We start from the raw sequence: 24429 nt of genomic DNA, 5'->3' as shown, positions 1-24429 counted from the left end.
CACACACACACACACACACACACACACACACACACACACACACACACACACACACACACACACACACACACACACACACATGTATTTATGCATGTACACACACAAATATATATACACACATATGTACGCACACAAACACATATGCGTACACACACATGTACACACATATGTATACACAAACATGTACATGCACACATGTACACACACACACACACATGAACACACACGCAAGTACACCCAAATACATGTTCACAGACATACATGTACATACATACACATGACACACACATACATGTACATAGACATGTAGACTAACACACATGTACACATACACACATATATATACACACATGTACACACACAAACATGTACACATACACACATTTACACACACACACTTTTACACACGCATGTACAGACACGCACACGTAAAACACACGCACAGGTACACACATAGACGGACACGTAAAAACACACATATCCAAACAGTCATGTACACATACACATGTACACACACATACACACACATGTCCAAAAACATATGTACACATATACACACATACACATATACATAAAAACATACGCCTAATCCTTCGAACAAAACCAACCACTCTAACAACAGCCCATCATCGCTTTAACCATCATGCGCGCTCCCTGTGTTTGACAATCCCGAAGTTTTAAATCCGTCCACATTGAAGTTAAGTAAACTGAGACGGAAGGGATGAAAATAAGGATGAGTATTTTGTGTAGGCTAGTGGTTCTCAACCTGGGTCCCCCAAAGGAGCCACGGGGGCCCCCAAAGGAACCGCGGGGGCCCCCAGACAAGCGTCAGGGTTTAGGATCGGCGGGGGCCCCCAAGAGGAGCGGCGGGGGCCCCAGGAGAAGCGGCGGGGACCCCCATGAGGAGTGGCGAGGGCCCCCAAGAGGAGCGGCGGGGGCCCCCAGGAGGAGCGGCGGGGGCCCCCAGGAGGAGCGGCGGGGGCACCCAGGAGGAGCGGCGGGGGCCCCCAGGAGGAGCGGCGGGGGCACCCAGGAGGAGCGGCGGGGTCCCCCAGGAGGAGCGGCGGGGGCACCCAGGAGGAGCGGCAGGGGCCCCCAGGAGGAGCGGCGGGGGCTCCCAGGAGGAGCGGCGGGGGCCCCCAGGAGGAGCGGCGGGGGCCCCCAGGAGGAGCGGCGGGGTCCCCCAGGAGGAGCGGCGGGGGCCTTTAGGAGGAGCCATCCCATGAATTCAAGGGGACCCATGGCCGTTCGTTACAAATTATACGTTTCGATATAATGTAATCTATGCTTCTTCGCCGTTTCGTCTCTTGGCATCGTATCGGTAGTCGATATTCTATAGTCTGTCAGCCTTACGAAAGTGTCCCCAAACACCATCACCACTGAGGTCATTTCAGAATCATTTTGAAAGAGAAATACACCTGAAAGTTCCTGTGATCAGACTTTGCACCGTTTTTAACGAATTTCTTATATCCTAAGAAGTAATGCCGCATGAATGCCTCTCAATCCTTATCGGATATCATGTCGTCCGAACACTCCAATTTGTCAAACATATCGTCACTGTATTCGAATTGTTTATCATTATCTCGAGTTGATTTGAAGGCGATCATCTTCCTTTGGAACTCGTGTATAGACGCTTTCCCCTTAAAGGTCTTGGTATCAGCGTACAACCCAGGGAACGTTTTACTGTGCTCGTAACTTAGTCTAGCTGCCAACACCTTATCTTCTTGGAACATCTTCTTCGTTATACCCTTGGTAGCCAATAGCCATTTCCATATATGCTTCTATCTACGCCTCTGTCTATGCTTCTTCGCCGATTCGTCTCTTGGTATCGGCTTCGTCGCTATGGCTTCGCCATGGGCGCTTTAACTGATTCGCGAGAGGGCGCTTCGCGTCCTGCCCTTTGCTCGCGACTGATCAATCGTTTCCGTTGCCGTGACGTCAGCGTTCTCGGCCAATCAGTCGTCTGCGTTGCCGTGACGTCACCACTCTCGGCCAATCAGTTGTCACCGTTGCCGTGACGTCAGCACGTATCGGTAGTCGGTATTGTACAGCCAATCCCCCTTACGAAAGTGTCCCCCAAACACCGTCACCACTGAGGTCATTTCAGAATAATTTTGAATACGTTACATATACACATATATATATATATATATATATATATATATATATATATATATATATATATATATATATATATATATATATATAATTCATGGTTATATAATGTGCTCTTTTTTTTTCCCTTGCTTAGCAACGTTTCTCAGAATGCGGCGATGATCCGTATAACATATTATAACGTTTGTGTCACTAAATGAATAGAAAAATTGACCATGTCCTATCTAATCCTGTATCAAGAGATCCACGAAGCTTCCAAGGTTGAGAAATACTGCAATAATATACTGTATATATTCCCGGTGGATATGCAAGAACACTTTTTGTCAACACTACTTTCTGCTTGAGATTCTTTTGATCCTTATTTCGATAATTTTCTAACGCTTCCAGGTAGACAGTGAAGAGTTTTGACACAAAACCAGCAGTGAGAATCTTTCTAATGAGTATCTTATATTGACGAGTCCTTTTCTACGTTTAAGTCATTGTGTTGCTTTTCTTTCATGATTATTCCCAATTTCTCTTTGTATTCTCTGATTTTATCAATGGAGCTGCTGGTGCCTAATGTTTTTGTTTTAGACCAGGGGTTCCCAAACTTTTCATATCATCGATCCCCTAGTAAAGTTTAAGATTTTATATAGACTCCCAAACTATTGATTCACGAATTATGTCAGTTTATTATTATTATTGGTGTTATTGTTATTAATGCTAATAGTATTATTATTATAGTTGTTATCATCCTTATCATTATTGTTATTATTACTGTTTTTATTCTTATTATTGTTATTATTATAGTTTCTAGTTATCAATAGTGTTATCATCATTTTGATCCGATATAAAAGGTCTAAATGACAATATTCATCAAGGCGACGGCGTTCCAATAATGATACAGACACTTTCACATATACATAAGCATAAGTGTTTTAGAATAAATATTTATGTTATATATTCTTTATTATATTACAATAAGTGATATTCAAGCCAATAATATTACACAAGCTCGTCATCTTGATGTTCATTCACGATGTGGTTGTGTGTATGTGAGACTCTCCCTACATGCACATAATGGGGAGGATTTTCGACTCGGAGTGAACTGACATGGTTTTTCTTTAAGTTTAGATATTGGTTGGTTGATTATTCTCACTCTTTCAGTACGGGAAGAGAACAGGATCATTTCACGCTAACCATTTAATTTTAAAGACTGCCTTTCGACCCCATAGCAATCTACTGACCCCCTTTCAATCCTATGGATGGTTTCATCGACCCGCTAGCAATCTACTGACCCCTTTTCGACCCCTTGGCTATTTGTCGACCCCTTGGATGGTCTCATCGACCCCTGGGGGTCGATATCGACCACTTTGGGAACCCCTGCACTAGTAGATGAGCTTTTGAATAATTAATAAGATCGTCTGTTGTTAAGAAGAACAAAGATTTTTAAGCTGGTAAAGTGATGAAAAGGTTGATATAATTTAGAAGTATTTCAACAGCGGCATTGGGAAGGTAAATGAACAAAATATACTCTTATTAGAGGAAAACAGAGAGCAACATATATATACATGCATTTGGGAAGGGAAGGGATTTCTCACATATAAATAGAATCACTTAACATATGTCATTTTCCTTTTTTTTTTTTTCATTGGTCACAATTACTACTTTGAGACAAAGATGGACTTTCCTTCGGCCGAATAAAATCGTCTGACGTCATTCTCACGATACACGTAAAAGGACAACACTTACACATTAACCATTATCTCCTTGAAAGATCTTGTTCAGTCTAACTTAAAAATTATTTTATTCAACTTCTAGAAGACTTTAGGGCTTTACTGGGTTGAGGCAGAGTGTATAAGGAATCAAATACCCTGACTGAAAACAAAAGACAAACGACAAATAGGATCTAATAAGATTCTAACAGGGTCTTGTGGGAAGTTTATAGGATCTTATAAATCTTACAGATCTTATTGATCCTATAGATCTTCTGGAATGGTTCTGGAATCTTATAAGAAGATTGCAGGATCCTATAGGACAGTGGAAATGATCTAGCACGTTAATGGAGGAAGAACATAGAACATTAGGAATCGTGATGCAGAACACAGACCAGATATCTAGAGATATTAGACTTGAAAGTAAAAACCAACGCCAGAGTATGGAACAACTGACTGCTTCCCAGAACTATATATATATATATATATATATATATATATATATATATATATATAGATATATATATATATACCTATATATATATGAATTTGTCAACTGCCATACTAGTTATGGCATCAGGTGACCATTGACAAATTCATCTCCACAGGACGTAACGTCCGACCTCACTCAGGGCAAGCGACCTGAGGCTTACTGAGTTCCTCAATGTTACTTCCTCCTCTGTATATAACCCCTTGTCTATATACCCTATAATTGTAACTGCTGAAGAGGACCACAGCTAGTGGTCGAAATATACGGTTTACTCTGTATCTCAGCTTATCTTTCTCCGAGAGTGGGTTTAAGTTTTATTTTATTCGTGTGTTACGACACCTACGTTACTTGATTTGATATATATATATATATATATATATATATATATATATATATATATATATATATATATATATATATATATATATATACATATATATATATAAAATCACCATCCTACAGACAGAGAGACAGAGAGAGAAAGAGAGACAGGGAGGGGGAGAGGGATAAGAGGAATCATTACCTCCCACAAAACCAAAACACAATGTAGAGACACTGAACCAAACGCCAGGCAAGGCGTGGCACCTCACCCATCCCGGGGTCTCGATTGAGGGGAATCTTGTTCTGGTGTGAGACCGTTCCTCGAGCGAATAATTATATCATATGGTGTTTGCCGAAGGAAAATCTATACAGTGAACCGCGGGGTTGTGTATCAGATAATAGGGGCTCGTGCCTGATGCAGATGCCTCGGTCTGCTCAAAGTATCAAGAGTTCTAGACTCTAAATTCTAGAGTAATGGTTCTCAATCTATGGTTCATAGACCACTAGAAGTCCATAGAAAGCCACAATTGGGTCCACTAAACACAAACAAATGTCAGTTAGTGGATGCAAAGCGACTCAATTCACCGTCTAAGTGGACTCGAGCAGACTAAAGAACAGTGAAACATAACATGTATGGGAGACGCGAGAAAACAGACTGGGAACACTTGATCTAAAGCAGGGGTTCCTAAACTTTTCAGCTCATCGACCCCCTAGTAAAGTTTGATATTTTCTATAGACTCCCAAACTATTAATTCGCGAATTATGTCAGTTTATTATTATTATTGGTGTTGTTATTGTTTTAATATTGTTATTATTATAATTATTATTATTATTATTATTATTATTATTATTATTATTATTATTATTATTATTATTATTATTATTATTATTATTATTATTATTATTATTATTATTATTATTATTATTATTATTATTAATATTATTATTATTATTATTAATATTATTATTATTATAGTTGTTATTATCATTATTATTATCATTATAATCATTATTATTATCATTATTATTATTAATATTAATATTATTATTATTATAATTAGTATTATTATTCTTATTATTATTATTATTATTATTATTATTATTATTATTATTATTATTATTATAATTATTATTATCATTATCATTATTATTATTATTATTATTATTGTTATTAATATTATTATTACTATAGTTGTTATTATCATTATCATTATCATTATTATCATTATTATCATTATTATTATTAATATTATTATTTTTATTTATTTATTTTTTATTATTGTTATTATCATCATAATTCTAGTTATCAAGAGTGTTATTATCATCATTTTGATCCGATATAAAAGGGATAAATGGCAATATTCACCAAGGAGACGGCGTTCCAATAATGATACAGACACTTTCACATAAACATAAATAAGTGTTTTAAAATAGATATTTATGATTTACCAATAGCTTTAAGAGTGATATTATATATTCATTATTATATTACTATATGTAATATTCAAGCCAATAATATTACACAAGCTCGTCATATTGATGTTCATTCACGATGTGGTTGTGTGCATGTGAGATTCTCCCTACATACACAGAATGGGGAGGATTTTCGACTCGGAGTGAACTGACATGGTTTTTCTTTAAGTTTAGATATTGATTGGTTGATTATTCTCACTCTTTTAGTACGGGAAGAGAACAGAGTCATTTAATGCTAACCATTTTACTTTAAAGACTGCCTTTCGACCCCATAGTAATTCACTGACCCCTTTCGACCCCCTAGTAATCTACTCAACCCCTTTCGACCCCTTGGATGGTTTCATCAAACCCTGGGGGTCGATATCGACCCCCTAGCAATCTACTGACCCCCTTTCGACCCCTTGGCTATTTGTCGATCCCTTGGATGGTCTCATCGACCACTGGGGGTCGATATCGACCACTTTGGGAACCCCTGAATTAGATTAAAAGGTTTGAAACTGGACTCAGGGATTTATAAGTCAAATAAGAACATGGTAGAAATATTAATGATTAATAATTTGAATAAAGACATAGTCTTAAGAAAAGGTACACAAATAGGATGTTTTCAGGTGTGTACAAATCCAATTAAGATTTTAAATGAGAGTACTGTGGAGGGTGGAATGACCAATTTCATCAATCTGTTCAGTTCAGGAAGAAACAGAGTTAGGAAAGAAATACAAGAATCAATTAGAACCTACTAGTTGCCCTGAGTTGCATGAAAGCTTAGTTACTTTGCTCGTGAAGCACAATAAAGCAATTGCTTTGCCGGGGGCCGCCTTAGGCAAAACAACTGTTTTAAAACATCAGATCAAATTAAAACCACGGACTCAACCTATCTATATTCCTGCCTACAGAGTTCCTCACTCTAAACTTATCATTGTGGATAAACTGACCAATGAAAGGTTACCGCAGGATATTATTGAACATAGTAAAAGTGAGTGGAACTTCCCTTTGATTCTGGTACTATGCGCCCAGTTATTGATTATAGGGAATTGAATAAGCACACCATACATGACAGGTTACCATTACCAGTGATAGGGGACATTCTTAGAAGTTTGGGAACTGAGAATAGATATTTTAGCACTATAGATATCAAATCTGCTTTTTGGCAAATAGAGTTGCATGAAAACTCACGAGAGTTCACAGCATTTTCTACTACAACGGGACACTATGAGTTCAAACGAATGCCATTTGGGTTATGTAATTGTCCATTAACTTACATGAAATTAATGAATACAGTTCTAGATGAGCTAGGAAACACTGCCAGTGTATTTCTAGATGATATTTTAATAGTTTCCCAGACAGTGGCTGAGCACTTTAAGAAATTAGATTTTATATTCTCAAGACTAGTTGAAGCAGGATTGAAAGTGAAACTTGAAAAATGTAAGCTCTTGCAGGACAGTCCTATTTATTTGGGACATAAGATAGACAGGCGTGGAGTTAGTACAGTGAATTTAAAGGTTGAAGCTGTAAAGAATTTTCCAGTTCCAAACAATGTAGAAAAAGTTAGAAGTTTCTTGGGATTGACAGGATATCATAGACAATTTATCCAACGATATGCTGACGTTGCTAATCCATCAAGTTCTTTGTTGAGGAAGGACTCAAAGTTCATGTGGGAACCTGCACAAGAGCAAGCTTTTGACAAGTTGAAAGGTAAACTCACGAGTTCTCCAGTTTTAATATTTCCAGACTATGATAAAGAATTTATTCTTTGTACTGATGCATCTGTCATAGGATTAGGAGGTATACTTATGCAAGAGAGAAATGGAACTTTGAAACCAATTGCTTACACATCTAGACTTTGTAATAGCGCAGAGGGAAACTTCTCTATAACAGAAAGAGAAACGTTAGCAGTGGTATATTCATAAGAAAGTTTTAGAGATATGATACTGGGATATCTAATCAGAGTGTGGACTGATCATATAGCTATTCAGAACCTATTTAAGCATAAGAATCTTAGGGACAGACTAGCTAGATGGTTTGCAGTACTTCAGTGCTATGAAGTTAAGTTTGAATATATTCCGGGTAGAAAGAATATTGCAGCAGATGCACTTTCTAGAAACATTAGCCAACCAACGACTCGGGTTGATTAATTTTTTTTGTAGTATAGATGAGTTAGTAACCTTAGATGAGGAAATGCTAATAAGAGAACAGAGGGATGATAAGACATGTGACTCATTAGCCAAGTATTTGATGAACCCACGAGGAAATCCTCCAAAACTACCAAAGGGTATAAGATAGAGGAATTTCATTTGACTAATGGACTTTTGTATAGAAAAACAGTTGTAAGTGGGAAAGATATTTCTAGGGGCCAAGTAAATCAGTTGGTAACACCACAAACTCTTGTAAAAGAGATATTGAAGTTACTTCATGATAGTGATTGTAGTTCACATCCAGGGAAGGATAGAAATTATAGACAAGTACAACTTAAATACCTTTGGCCAGGTGTGAAGAAAGATATATACAATTATATAGAATTTTTTTTTAATGTGCTAAGGTGAAAGGAAATACACCAAAACCTGCTCCTATGTTAACATATCCCATTCCACAGAAGCCTTGAGAAAGAGTTCACATAGATACATTGGAGTTACCTATGTCTGAGAATGGATATAGACATATATTTGTTGCCATTGATTATTTTTCAAGATTTTGTATTTTATAACCCATTCTAAATAAGAAAGCTGAAACTATTGCTTCAGTAATCTAGAATCAGATAATCTGTAATTTCACTACACCTAAGATCTTAGTTTCAGATAATGGAGCTGAATTTAATAACAAAATCTTGGAAAATTTATGTAGTTTATTTAAGATCCAGAAAATTAATATTTTAGTGAATCATCTACAAAGTAATGGAGTTGTAGAGATGTTAAATAAGAAAACTATTACATGTCTTAGAAATATAATAAGTCCTCATAGTATAACTTGGGATACTTGGATTCCTTGTGTTAAATGTACTCTGAACAACCAAATTAACATAGCAACTGGTGAAACACCCCATTTTATTATTTTTGGGGAAGACAAAACTCTTCCATATGAAATATTGATTGCAGAGCAGAAACCTGTGTATAATATAGATGATTATATCTCAAATAGGATAAATACATGTCAAAGTATTCACCAAAGAATTAGAGAACATATGCAAAAGTATACACAATAGATGAAAAAGAAACAACACAAAATAGCACATAAACTATAATTAAAAATAGGAGATTTAGTGTCAAACTACATTCACCCTATAATAAACTTTCACCAAGGTACTCAGGTCCATATACAGTAGGGTAATTGATTCTGTAGGTGGAAATAGATACAAGATCTTACACTTATAAACTAGGGAAATATCGATAAGTCACTTAGATGATATGAAGAAGGTTAGGATACAATTTGATGATGAAAATGCCTTTGAAACTAATTGTGTCATTTTCAAAGAAACACTGAACCTTGAAGAGTATAGGGAATATGTTAATAATATCATACGGGAATTGAATATCAATTTTGATATATTTTACAGATAAACTGCTATTGATGAAATGTATGTACTTGTGATGGGAGACCTAAACTACTGGAACTTGGTGTCAAGCAGATATACAACTTTGGTCAGACATGAAGACCTTGGACCTACTGTGTGTCATATTCGGAATCTTACCAATACTTAAGGACAATTCACATAAGTACTGAACAATTTTCTTTTGTGAAAATGAAAATGAATTAAGTATCAAACAAAAATTGTATATATAAATTTGATTGCATATTACCTATCTCAACATATTTGAAAAGATGATAACATTCTCCATTGAAATTTAATGTTTGTAATCAAAGTAGTGAGTTTTGCAAATGTATTTAACATTGCATTATATCTGTGTTGCAAATTATTTTGGTTTATGCTTTGTTGTTTCTGACAAGTATGATATTCACCACTTTTCTGCTTGAATTATTATTGACATTTATGCATTTTAGAGGGGTTGTTTGTTTCTTTAGTTACGACTATAGACCCGTCGCAATCAAGAACTAAAATATTTACGTATATACGTGAATATAGGTCTATATTCGTATGTACACGTGTGTACTCATGTAGACTTTTGGTAAGGTGCGAGATATGCCGGCTTGTAACTTTGTGCTCGCTTGGCGACCTCTATCTTTCGATTTTTTTTTTTTTTCTATTTGAAAGAAATAATTAACCTTTTATTAGAACTCAGAGTTTTTTTTAAACCTGGCTCTTCCCCTAGTCGTCAAAATTTGAAATGTATATGTTTGACATGTTTTACTAATACCATTTTTACCAGTTTATGCAGGGATAGTTTAAATATTTAACTTCTTGTATATGATGATTTTCCAAGTATATACTAGCGAGCTCTGTAAGAGGGTAGTAGAAATAATTGGTCGGAGCAACCAAGGGTAGCTGACGAGCCCTGTAAAAGGCTGGTAGATTCAGGTAGACAAGTAGTAGACAAGTAGGTAGATAGAGGGATAGGTAGCGAGAAATTAATTTTACGACTTAGATGTTTTGAAAACAATGGTCGCGACGGAGTTGCAGAGTTGCATAATCTCGCTCACCGCCTAAAGTTTGTAAACATAAGCTAGGGTATCGATATTGGTGCTGATGTTACGAAATATAAACACTAAGCCACTTCGCCTCGTGACAAGATTGCTTGTGTAAGCAGTATTGCTTAGACTGTGTAACAGTCTTTCTGATTGGAGAAAAGGCTGGAGGAGGAGAGAAATTATTGGTTCACGGAGGTAAAGTCACGCCCTTAAAGGGTGGCACTTATTTGTGACGGTCAAAGTTATTGGATGTATTAAATAGTGATGTCGAAGCAGACTTGGCTTGGTGAGTGCAGTAGGGATTCCGGGTGAGAGTCCTCTGGTGTACCTAAGACAATAACGTTGTAGAAGAATTAGTGGAGAAAACGAAGAAAAGTTTAAGTTCAATTTAATTCCCCTTCGTTTACTGAGTAATGGAACTTGTCTTAAAGCATATACTAAGTGGTACTTGACTAAGTAGGACGAAAGAAGCATGGGGCCTACAGATGAGTGACTTATAATTATACAATGATGAAAAGAAAGTGAATAAAGTTGAAAGTGAATGAAGAAATATAAAAACATAGAAGGAACAGTTAACAGAATTAAAACCAGTAATTAAAGAGAGAAGGGAACTGGAAGTGATGGTGCCAACAGAGCTAACACTGTCTGTCTGTTTGTTCACGAGCTCCTCGTAGGGTTTTGGAGGTAGACCCCCATAACCATATATATTTTGATACCCTATCACCCCAGGGACTTGGATAAATATATTTCATTAAAAAGAAAAAAAAAATGGTTAGGGTTAAAGGTTAAAGTTAGGTGGGGTATGGTTAGGTTAGGGATTATTCACGAACTCCTCCTAGGTTTTTGCAGATAGACCCCTATAACCATATATATTCTGAAACCTTATAACCCAAGGTACTTCGATAACTATATTTTATTTGTCTGTCTGTCTGTTTGTTTGTTTGTTCACGAACTCCTGCTTGCCGTCCAATGCCTGCCTTCCTGCCTGTTCTTTACTGACTGTGACTGCCTGCCTGTGCTTGCCTGCCTGTGCCTGTCTGCCTATGCATGCCTGCCTGTTCCTGCCCGACTGCCTACCTGACCGCCTGCCTGCATGCTTGCCTGAATGCCTCTATGCCTACATGCCTACCTACCCACCAGGGCTTGACTGGGTACTTGCTTGCATGCCTGCTCTTTTGTCTGCTCTTTTCTGACTGCCTACCTGCCTGTGCCCTCCTGCCTATCTGTGCCTGTCTGTGCCTGCCTGCCTTTCCCTGCATGTCTGTGCCTGTCTGTGCTTGCTTCCCTCTGCCTGCTCGCTTGTGTCTGCTTGTCTGTGCGTGCTTGCCTGTTTGTGCGTGCTTGCTTGTGGCTGTCTGCCTGTACCTGTCTGCATGAGGCTACCTTCATCTGTCTGAATGCCTGCCTGGTTGCCTGTGCCTGCTTATCTGCTATAATACCTGTACCTGTCTCCATGCTTGCACTTGCCTGCCTGTGCCTGGCTTTCTCTGCCTGCTTGCCTACCTGCCTGTGGCTACCTGCATACCTGCCTGGCAATACCTGCCTATTTTTGTCTATCTGTGCCTGCGTGTGCCTAACCACCTGTGCCTGACTGCCTAGTTGCCAAACTACCTCCCTGTCTTTACTCGATTACCTGTGTTTGTCCCTGCCTGTCTATGCCTGCCTACCTGTGCCTCTCTGCCTGTGCCTGTCTGCCTGTGCCAGCTGGCCCATACCTGCAAGCTTGTGCATGCCTGTCTGAATACCTGTGCCTGGCTGTGCCAGCCCTACTGTGCCTGCCTGTTTGTGCCACTTGGTTGAGTGCTTGTGTGCTTGCCTTTCTGCCTCCCTGTGTGTGCTTGCCTGCCTGTGCTTGTTTGCCTGTGGCTACTTACCTACCTGTACCTGGATGCCTGTGCATCCATTCCAGTCTGTGTTTTTTTATGTTGCCTGCCTATGTCTGCCTGCCTAACTGCCTATGCCTGCCAGAATGTGTCTTTCAATCTGCTTGTTCCTGTCTTATTGAACCTGCCTTCATGCTTGTGCCTGCCTGCCTGTGCCTGCCTGCCCGTCTGAGTCTACCTGCCTTCCTTTGCCTATTTGTCTGTGCCTGCCTGCTTGTTTTTGCCTGTATGTGTCGGCCAGCCAGCCAGCTATACAGCCAGCCAGCTGGTCATTCAACCAGCCAGCAAACCATACAGCCAGCCAGCCGGGCATCCACCCGGCCATACAGCCAGCGAGACGGCCATACAGCCAGCCATCCGGTCATACAGCCAACCGGCCGGCCATACGGCCAGCCAGCCAGCCAGCCGGCCACCGAACTGGCCATACAACCAGCCAGCTGTCCATAAAAGCAGCCGGTCATACAGCCATCCATCCAGCTGGTCATACATCCAGCCAGCCAGCTATACAGCCAGCAAGCCAGCCGGCCATACAGACAATCATCCGGCCATTCAGCCAGTCATCCAGCCGGCCATTCAGCCAGTCATCCAACCGGCCATACAGCCAGCCAGCCGGCCAAACAGCCGTCCATCCAGCCGGCGATACAGCCAGTCAGCCAGCCATATAACCACTCAGCTGGCCATACATCCAGCCACCCGGTCATACAGCCAACCAGACATCCGGCCATACAGCTAGCCAGCCGGCCATTCAGGTAGCCAACCAGCCAGCCATACACCCAGCTACCTGTCCATACAACCAGACAGTCGTACATACAGCCAGTCAGCTGGCCATACAACCAGAAATCCGGCCATATAGCCAGCTAGTCAGGCAGCCTGATATACAACCATCCAGCCAGCCATACAGCCAGCCGGTCACCCAGCCATACAGCCAGCCGGCCACCCAGCCATACAGCCAGCCGGCCAGCTATCCATGAAGCCAGCCAGTAACCCATACAGCCAGCCAGCCAGCCATACATTCAACCGGCAATACATCCAGCCAGGTGGCCAGCCAGTTGGCTATACAGCCAGCCAGCCGGCTATACAGGTAGCCAGTCAATTCGGCCATACAGCCAGCCAGTCGGCCAGCCAGTTGGCCAGTCAGTCAGCCATACAGCCAGCCAGACGGCCATACAGCCAGTCAGTCTGCCGGGCATACAACCAGCTAGACTGCCATAGAACCAGCTACCCAGCCGGCCAAACAGCCAGCCAAACGCCCTGCCAGCCTGCCAGACAGCCAGCCAGATAGCCTGCCAGTCAGCCAGCCAGCCAACAATACAGCCAGCCACCCGGCCAAACAGGCAGCCAGTCAAGCCTCCCATATAGCCATCCAGACGTGGAAAGTGGGCAACAGCTTGTGCGAGTATCTGATAAATGTACCGGGCGCATTTGATGTATCTTGGAAGAGCATTTGGCTTTTTCGTCAAGTCCTCAAAACAACATCCATATATTGAGTCAAAATTATATAACACGGTTTGGTGATGTTTGAATTTTAACTCTGTGACACTAACATGCTCGTTACTAAAGTGTAACCAGGAATGTGACCCGAGGCGTGAATTACGTCACACAACGTGGCGTAACGCCGCCATAACCGCGTAACGATCTGGCTAAAATGTGCGCGTCACTGTTCAGGGCCAAATGGGGGTCGGTGGAAGCCGAACGAGGCGCTTGACAGTGCCTCTACACGCTCATTACGCACCACCTGACCTCTTTCCTACCTCCTCAGAACCCGGCTGCTAACAGATGGTCTGTATGAGACCAAAGACAGACGGTTGTGCCAGCTGAAGATGGAGCGATGGCATAGTGATTAGTGTGTAGTGTATGTGCGTATGCACGGGTGTGATGATTAGCTTGATGCAAATTCTGGCTGCCCGGACACATAGGGCAAAGGTGACGGACACCCTCGCCTCCCTCCCTTCCTCCCTCCACGCCTCTTAACTTTTGGGTCCTTAATGATATTTTGCCATCTCCGATTTCTCCCCTTCCCCCATTTCGTTTACCATCGAACGCTCTCTCTCTCCCTCCCTCTCTCTCTCTCTCCTCTCTCTCTCTCTCCCTCTCTCTTTCTCTCTATATATATCGAGTTAGGGAGCTTACGTCAGGAGACGCTTTAGTTCAAGTCCGTCTTGGGAGAGGGGTTGGAGTAATAGGATGATTGGGCAGATGATTAGATAGTGTAAGCCCAATCTGGAGGGATAGTACTAGGACTGATTAGTGGCTGGTCGTGTGACTAGGCAAGGAGAGATTGGCTTTAGAGGGGAGGAGTGAGACGGGTGATTGGGGGTTAGGTTCATTGCTAATCGTGAAGAGGCGTGAAGGGTCGCAACGCCAATTGGCCACAGCTTCCGGACCCGGACCCGAACCCGGAGCCGGCCGGCCTCTCTCCCCCGTCAGAGGCCCCAGAAACCTCCTAGATGCTGAGGGAAGTCTCTGGAGGTCTTGCGAGGCAGTATGGCTCTCTTTCCCTTCCGGGGTTCTAGTTGTTGTATAGGAGGCAGTTTCTTGACGTGCACACACACACACACACACACACACACACACACACACGCACAGAAACGCACACGCACAGAAACACACACACGCACACACACACGCACACACACACACACAAACACACGCACACACGCGCGCGCGCACACAACCAAGATGACGGTTTCACGGATGATTTATTAGTGTTTTAATATGTCCAACTGTAGAGCAAATACGTAGACTCCCCTACATACACCATGATAACGGGGGTGGCCGAGTCAAAGTATAGCCCACCCTGCACCCATCCCACCAAACAAACCTATCTGTTCACCCACCCGCCGTGGACGGTCGCCGCAATACCCGCCATTGCTCTGGGTCGTGACGTCATGCTTTCCTCAATGCGACACCATTGGTGTGTGAAGCAGACATTGTCAGCAGGGAGGCAATGCCACTGGTTAGCGTTGCCCCTCCTACCGTCCTCCCACAGGCGATATGACTGGTGCCCGTTGAGGGGAGGGAGGGATTGGCCACGAGCGGCCCCACTCCTGGTTTGCATGGCTCCACCCACTGTCCTTCCACACGCTATTTTATTGGTGCCCCCTGTGGGGAGGGAGGTCCCGGGCCTGGGCCGGAAGACGTTGCCCACAAGGCGGCCGTACCACTGGTTACCGTGGCCCGCCCACCGTCCTCCCACAGACGATATGACTGCTGCCCGTTGTGGGGAGGGAGGGCCGGGCTGAGGCCGTGAAACATTGTGAGCACCAAGGTCACCTCACCTGATCACCCTCTAACTAGCTACACTATTCCACCTCCTCTCCACAAGGTGTGACTTACCACCGCACGTGCTCAAACAAAGCCCGCGTACTTCACTCCCGAATTTCGAAAAAAAAAAAAACATGCCCCCTCCCCCACCACACCGCCCTCCATCGCGTGAAGCCAGAAGACGCAGCCATCAGTGCGTCCAGACCGTACGGTTTCTCAGACAAACTATTGCCATTAATTTGTTTCTTTAGGTTTTTGTCCCTGTAGATCCATGTATCTACTCTACTTCCTCATGTATTACTTCTTTTTTATCTGTGTGCCCCAGCCCATCTACAAAGGGTTACAAAGACGGAGCATGCCGACAGGATACCTATTTTCATTTGTAGATTGTTTCAGTTATTATTACTCTGTTTAAGATAGGGGAATTAAACGGAGCTTAATTTTCTTTCTTGTCTTTCTGAATATATACACTTGGTTGTTGAAGTTACAGCAAGGGACTCCCGTTGAGAATCCTCAATTTGTTTACTAGGTCAGTTCTAAAATGACGTCATGATTTCTTTAATCCAATGATCTTTACTTTTATATTTAAGATTCTCCCCTAAGGGCGTGATTTTACTCTCGTGATCCAATTGAATTTTCTCCTCCTCCACCCTTTCTCCAATCAGAAAGGTTATTACAAACTCGTAAACAAAACTGCTAACTCAAGCAATCCTGAAATCAATGCAACACTGACTTAGTTTACATATTGTTACAGACTTAGTTTACATATTGTTACATCAGCAATGAAATCGGGTCCCCGGCAGCTGTTTGTAGACATTTAGGTGTCTACCTCATTTATCTACCTTTATCTACAAGCCTCATCTACAAGCTTTTTACGTCAACTACACACACAAACATACAAACGCACACGTGCATGCACACACATACAGACACACACACACACACACACACACACACACACACACACACACACACACACACACACACATATATATATATATATATGTATGTATATATATATATATAATATACATATACATATATATATATATTATATATATATATACATGTACACACACACACATATATGTATATTCATATATATATATATATATATATATATATAGTACATACATATATGTATTATATATACACACATATATACTCTATATATATATATATATATATATATATATATATATATATACATATATATCAATAGCAGGAATGAACTCATAACAGCAATAAAACAATATATTCATAAAACAATAACAATAATAAAACATTAGTAGTGACAAATTGATAATGGTGATAAATAATTAATAATGATAAAAATTGATAAAAGTAAAAGAATATAGTTAACAAACAATAAAAACAATAAAATAACAATAATAAAGATACCATTAATAAAACAATGCAAATAAGAAAACAATAACAAGAAACAAGACAATAATAACAAAAAGACATAAAAACAAAACAATAACAAAAATTATAATGATAAGAACAAAACTATCACAGCAGCAAAAAATAACAACATTGAAACAATAGCAACAACAACAGATCTAAGAATAACAAAACAAATAACATTCTCAGCAAAATAGAAAAGTCAACTTAATCTGTGTCACGCTCAAACTCTGTAGTCGCGAAGGCCCTTCAAAGTTGACCCTGCGACTGAAGGTCGGATAGTCATCAAGAACCAACGCAAAAATCTTCACGAATGACTTAGTCCCGAAGATAAATCATTTTCCACTGAGGAAAAGACAACGAAGAAAAACATAGAGGGAGACAGAGAACAAGAGAGAGAGAGAGAGAGAGAGAGAGAGAAAGGACAAAACCGGAAACAAATGGTGAAACATGTGTTTCCTGCAAAGTGTAAGACTGGAAACGATCAAAGGGCAGCTTCCGGAGCAAAGGACCAGGAGTAAGGGGCCTTGAGGTCAGCTGAAAGTCCCTTGAGAGGGTTTAGACTCTAGAGGCTTTGCGTATTTGGCGGACGCCCACTCCAGACAGACAGACAGAGAGGAGAGGAGAGAGAGAGAGAGAGAGAGAGAGAGAGAGAGAGAGAGAGAGAGAGAGAGAGAGAGAGAGAGAGAGAGAGAGAGAGAGAGAGAGAGAGAGAGTTTATCCAGAAGAAAATAGAAAAAAAACAACATAGAGGAGTCTTACGCGAGTTTCGTCAACATTGTCTGGAAAGGCTCCAAAGGACCGGAGATCCTCTCTTTCCAAACAAAGATCAACGAGACCCAAAGTCCACATTCCACCATTCGATGAAAACAGAAAAAAAAATCGATTAAATGACAGAGAAGGAAGAAAAGGGAGAAAAAATTGTAAATGACAAAGGAAGTAAAATAAAAAACATAATGGACCGAGGAGCTTCCTAGTACTGTATTGACGAATCAAAATACCTTTAGATTGTGATTGAAACACATAAACAGGGAATGCTGGAGAACACACAAGGACTAGGAAATACGTAAACAAGTTGAAAAAAGAAAACAAAACAAGCCACCTAGGTAAAAAAAAAAAAAAAAAAAACAGAAAAAACTACGAAAGGTAAAAAAAGTAAAGAATTATTGCAATACTAGGACCGAAAATACTCAAGCCATCAGCACGGAAACGTCCTTAATGACAGTCCTGAGTCAGAAGACAGAACCAGCCCCTTCAGAGACCTACTAAACATCGACACCGAGAAAGAATATGCAGATCCTTACTCCACTATCATTAAACATAACGGCTGAGTCAGCAGGTGTCACAGGACCCAGCCACAATTGAAGAAGCAGAACTTGCACTCAAGTCAGAAAGACCTAGTAAGTGGCTTGGACCCGACCAAAAGAAAAAGGAAAAGCAAAAGAGAGAGAGAGAGAGAGAGAGAGAGAGAGAGAGAGAGAGAGAGAGAGAGAGAGAGAGAGAGAGAGAGAGAGAGAGAGAGAGAGAGAGAGAGAGAGAGAGAGATCCTGACAGTGGATGAAAAAGTTATATTCAATGATCTGCGGGATAGACTCCATACGACATGCCAATCAAGAACCTTTGCCACACAATCAGAACCTCATTTGGTCTAAAACAAAAATATAAGGCACCAGCAGCTCCATTGATAAAATCAAAGAGAAATTGGGAATAATCGTGAAAGAAATGGAACACAATAACTTAAACGAAGAAAAGGACTCATCGGTATAATATACTCATTAGTGATTCTCACTGCTGCTTCTGTGTCAAAACTCTTCACCGTCTACCTGGAAGCGTTCAAAAATTATCGTAGTAAGGATATAAAGAATCTCAAGCAGAAAGCAGTCTTCACAAACAGTATTCTTGTATATCCACCGAGAATATATACAGTATATTATTGCAGTATTTCTCAACCTTGGAAGCTTCGTGGATCTCTTGATACAGGATTAAATAGGATACAATAATTTTTTCTATTCATTTAGTGACAAACGTTATAATATATTATATGGATCATCGCCACATTCAGAGAAACGTAACTAGGCAGGGAAAACTAGAAAAAAGGGCATATTTTATAACCATGAATTTATATCTATCTATCTATCTATCTATCTATCTATCTATCTATCTATCTATCTATCGCCACATTCAGAGAAACGTAACTAGGCAGGGAAAACTAGAAAAAAGGGCATATTTTATAACCATGAATTTATATCTATCTATCTATCTATCTATATATATATATATATATATATATATATAATGTATATATATATATATATATACATATATACATATATATATATATATATATATATATATATATATATATATATATATATATATATATATATTCTTGCAGGCAGACGAGGTTAAAAGCTATTGAAGATTAATTTTTGATTATCTTCTTGCGTATAGTCTCTATACGACGAATATTTGACTTATCATTTTCTGTAAGTCTGCTCAGGAGATCTCTTATATTGGCCGATGTTTCGGAACTCTCTCGTTCCATCTTCCAGGGCGAATTGTTGTGTCAAGTTTTCTGTGTAGATTATATATGTGATGTACGGATCATGGACACTGTATTGAGGAAAATTTGGATGCTCATTTTCCTCAATACAGTGTCCATGATCCGTACATCACATATATAATCTACACAGAAAACTTGACACAACAATTCGCCCTGGAAGATGGAACAAGAGAGTTCCGAAACGTCGGCCAATATAAGAGATCTCCTAAGCAGATTTACAAAAAATTATAAGTCAAATATTCGTCGTATAGAGACTATACGCAAGAAGATAATCAAAAATGAATCTTCAATAGCTTTTAACCTCGTCTGCCTGCAAGAAAATATCCTACCTGGCTACACAAATATATATATATATATATATATATATATATATATATATATATATATATATATATATATATATATATATATATATATATATATGTATATTGAACTATGGAAGATAAATGAGTGGAAGGGCGGTGAGCTAAACACAGAGAACAGTTGGAGTTTTATTCACTGATATTTCGTCCTTACTAGGACATTCTCAAAGTATATGTACTTTGACAATGTCCTTGTAAGGATGAAACGTCAGTGAATAAAACTCCAACTGTTCTCTCTGTCTAGGTCACCGCCCTTCCATTCATATATATATATATATATATATATATATATATATATATATATATATATATATATATATATATTTGTGTGTGTGTGTGTGTGTGTGTGTGTGTGTGTGTGTGTGTGTGTGTGTGTGTGTGTGTGTGTGTGTGTGTGTGTGTGTGTGTGTGTATGTATGTATGTATCCATGCATGTATCCATGTATGCATGTATCCACGTATGCATGTGTGTATGTAAAAAAGAGCCATGACAGAATTGACTCCATGTTGAATTCCCCGTCCTGCGGAACCCTTGGTAATATGTTTCTGCAGCCCCATAGTGCTCTCCTGTCACTGCATAGTACCTTAAGTATCATGCTGTACATAAGAGGAGCCTCTTGTCAGCGTCCCTACAAAGTTGAATTTCAGCGCTCTGGCCTAAGAAGCGATCTTGTAGGGTCTTCAGCCTGTTGACACCAGACGATTCTGTTCAGCTCAGACTTGATCTTTCAAATGAATAAGAGTCCTCTGACAACAGACTTAGGAAAAAAAAACTGAGAACAAATGCTGCTCAAAGCAGATACAGTTATTTTATTTTTATTTTTTTTAATTAAGATTCCCCAAAATTTCGTATATTCTGAGGAAAGACGCCATTACCCCAGAATACAAGAAGGCCCTTCTACTGTTCACAGCCTTTTACTTAATTTTCATCTTTGTTCCGAATATTGAAGACTTATTAGAGATTCTCAAAAGAAAGATTTACCTGAATAGGTCTGTAGATGGATTTTTACTCCCTAAGGCAGATAGGAAAGAGTCATTAATCACCGGTGGCGTACTCGGAAGCGTGCTGGTCTCGCATTCGCTTAGTTGTGGTATCGAGTCCTACACTCCTCTCCGATTCTCAGCAGGGACTGTTTGTTACCTGCCCCAACAGTCCAAGCGTACAGGGTAGAGGTGACGGCTTCGGCAGACGCTATTCAGTGCCTCCTGGCGTAAGCTCCTAACCACCTTTCTATTTTTGTATTTTTTTTTCAGCCATATTTCGATCATTTTGTAAAGTTTTATGGATGAAGATAAAATTCATCAATGTTTTGACACCAAAGCAGCAATAAGAATCACACTGATGAGTGTCATGTCAGTTTTTTCCTGCATGTCAATGGGTCCGTTTTTTTTTTTTTCAATTTTCTTTTCGTCTTTTTTCGATGTTATCACTGGGGTATTGGCTGCTTGTTATTGTGGCAAAGTAGCATGCAGTTGATACTTTAGGGTCTATATGGGGCGCCCCTACGGACCAGAGTCACACATCATTTTGTCTATGATAGAGGAAAACTCTTCATAGAGAAATGATGACACTTTTATACTACGACTGTCCCTCCGTTATGCTGTCCCCCAACCCCTTGCTGCTGTCCTGTACCATTTCTCTGAGTATTCACTTTCTGCTGTGGGGGAATTCCCTGTGGTGGGGGAAAAGAATACTGCCACCAAGTATTTCCACTTGGATCGTAAGGTGAAACTGGGAAAGGAGATGTGGGTCTTTGTAAGTGCATAGGGCCTGGCAGTGAGAAGAGTGTAGAAGAAAGGAAGGCCTTTTTGATAGATTTAAATGAGTGCATAGAGGATTTAGGGAGAAATGTCAACGTAATAGTACTGGGAGACCTTAATGCTAGGGTAGGAAATGATGGTCCAATTGATGGAGTGGTTGGGAAATGTGGAGTTCCAGGAAAGAATCGTAGTGGAGAGTTGATGGTGGAAATGTGTCTAGAAAGAGAGTTGATGATAGCAAATACAGTGTTTCGGAAGAAAGGCAAGCATAAGTACACATGGGAGAGGGTGGTGGATGGAAGGGTGGTAGATAGAGCGTTGATGGATTATGTAGTGGTAAATAGGACTATGATAGGAAGAGTTAAGGATGTACATGTGCTAAGGGGAGAGGGTGGGGGAATATCAGATCATTTTTTGGTGGAAGGTAAGTTGAGAGTGGAGGATAGATGGAGAAAGAGGAAAGGGACAAAAGGTAGGGAGGTGCTTAGAGTGAACACTTTAATTGAAAATGAAAAGGAGAAAAGGTTTACAAGAAGAAGCTGAAGGAGGAGTGGGAGGATGTGAAGGATAGAGTAGAGCTAGGTGTGGAGGAGGAATGGGGATGGTTCAAGGAGGGAGTCACAAAGTGTGCAAGGATGGTGTGTGGAGCAAGAAGGACAGGAGGAAATAGAAGGAAGGGTAGTGAATGGTGGGATGAGGAAACAAAGAAGGTTGTAGAAGAGAAGAAGCGAACTTTCACAGATTGGTTACAAAATAGGACGAGGGAGTCATATGAGAGGTACAAAGAAAAGAAAAGAGAAGTAAATCAAAAGTTAAAGGATGAAAATAGTAGAGCAGATGTGAAGTGGGTTAAGAGTATGACAGAAAATTTTGAAAGTAATAAAAAGATGTTTTGGAAAGAAATTAAGAGAGGAAGAGGAGGCGAATCAAGTAGAGAAGAAAAGGTAAAAGGTGCAGATGGAGAGATGATAATGGAAGAGAAGGCAGTAAGGGGAAGATGGGCAGAATATTTTAGGGAGTTGCTAAATGTGAAGGAGGATAAGGAGGGAAAGATAGCTGCAGTGGGAAATGCTAAGAAAATGAGAGTGATGAGTGAGGAAAATGGAGGAGAAATAAGGAAGGATGAAGTGAAGGCAGTTGTTAAGATGATGAAAGCAGGTAAGGCACCTGGTCTGGATGGATGCCATGCAGAATGTCTAAAAAAAAAAAAAAAAAGGAGGTACAGTGATGGTGGACTGGCTGGTGAGGTTATTTAATGTTTGCTGGAGAGAGGGTAGAGTGCCGGAGGACTGGAGGAGTGCCTGTATAGTTTCTCTTTACAAGGGAAAAGGGGACAAGTGTGAATGTAGTAGTTTCAGAGGGATTAGCTTGTTAAGTGTAGTTGGGAAGGCTTATGGGAGGATCTTGATTGAGAGGATTAGGAGAGGAACAGAGGGAGTAATTGGTGAGGAACAGTGTGGATTTAGGACGGGTAGAGGTTGTGTAGATCAGATCTTTGTGGTAAGACAAATATGTGAGAAAGCTATAGGAAAGGGGAAGGATGTTTTTTGGGTTTTTATGGATCTGGAAAAGGCTTACGATAGGGTAGACAGAAAGGCACTGTGGGAGGTTATGCAGATATGGGATAGGAGGAAAGCTTCTAGCTGTCAAGAGTTTTTATGAGAGTAGTAGAGCTTGTGTCAGGATTAGAAATGGAGAGAGTGAGTGGTTCGAGGTAAAGGTGGGACTTCGTCAAGGATGCGTTATGTCGCCCTGGGTAGTGGGTCAGGGATTGGAGATGGTTAAAGAAAATGGAGAAAAGTGGGAGATGAGCCAGCTGTTGTTTGCTGACGACACTGCGCTTGTGGCAGGATCGGAGGAGGGACTGAGGAAGTTGGTGACAGAGTTTGGGAGAGTATGTGATAGAAGGAAGCTCAAGATAAATGTGGGTAAAAGTAAGGTGATGAGATGTACAAGGGGTGAAAGTGGCAGTAGACTGGAAGTGAGCATTAAGGGAGAGCAACTGGAGGAAGTGGATAGTTTTAGATACTTGGGTGCAAATGTGGCAGGAAAAGGTGGAGTGAAGGTGGATTTAGAATGTAGATTGAGAGAAGCGAGTAAATGCCTTGGTGGATTAAAGAGTGTAATGAGGAATAGACATTTGGGAATGGATGCTAAGAGGAGACTGTATGAAGGAGTGATTGTGCCAACAGCACTGTATGGGGCAGAAACATGGAATATAAGAGAGGAAGAGAGAAGGAGTTTGAATGTGTTTGAGATGAGGTGTCTGAGAAGTATGATGGGGGTTACTAGGCTAGATAGAATGAGAAATGAGGAGGTGAGGAGAAGAACGGGGGTGGAAAGGGAGTTGGGAGATAGGGTTGATGAAAGAGTATTAGGATGGTTTGGACACATGGAAAGAATGAGTGAAGAAAGATTAGTAAAAGAGGTATGGAAGGCAGATGTGGAGGGAGTGAACATGAGGGGACGTCCTAGGATGAGGTGGATGGATGGGGTGAAGGGGGCTTTGGGGAAGAGGGGA

This window comes from Oratosquilla oratoria, chromosome 1 (assembly GCF_046742065.1).
Source record: "Oratosquilla oratoria isolate Oo_2021 chromosome 1, ASM4674206v1, whole genome shotgun sequence".
Taxonomy (NCBI): domain Eukaryota; kingdom Metazoa; phylum Arthropoda; class Malacostraca; order Stomatopoda; family Squillidae; genus Oratosquilla; species Oratosquilla oratoria.
Note: the sequence above shows the minus strand (reverse complement) of the source record.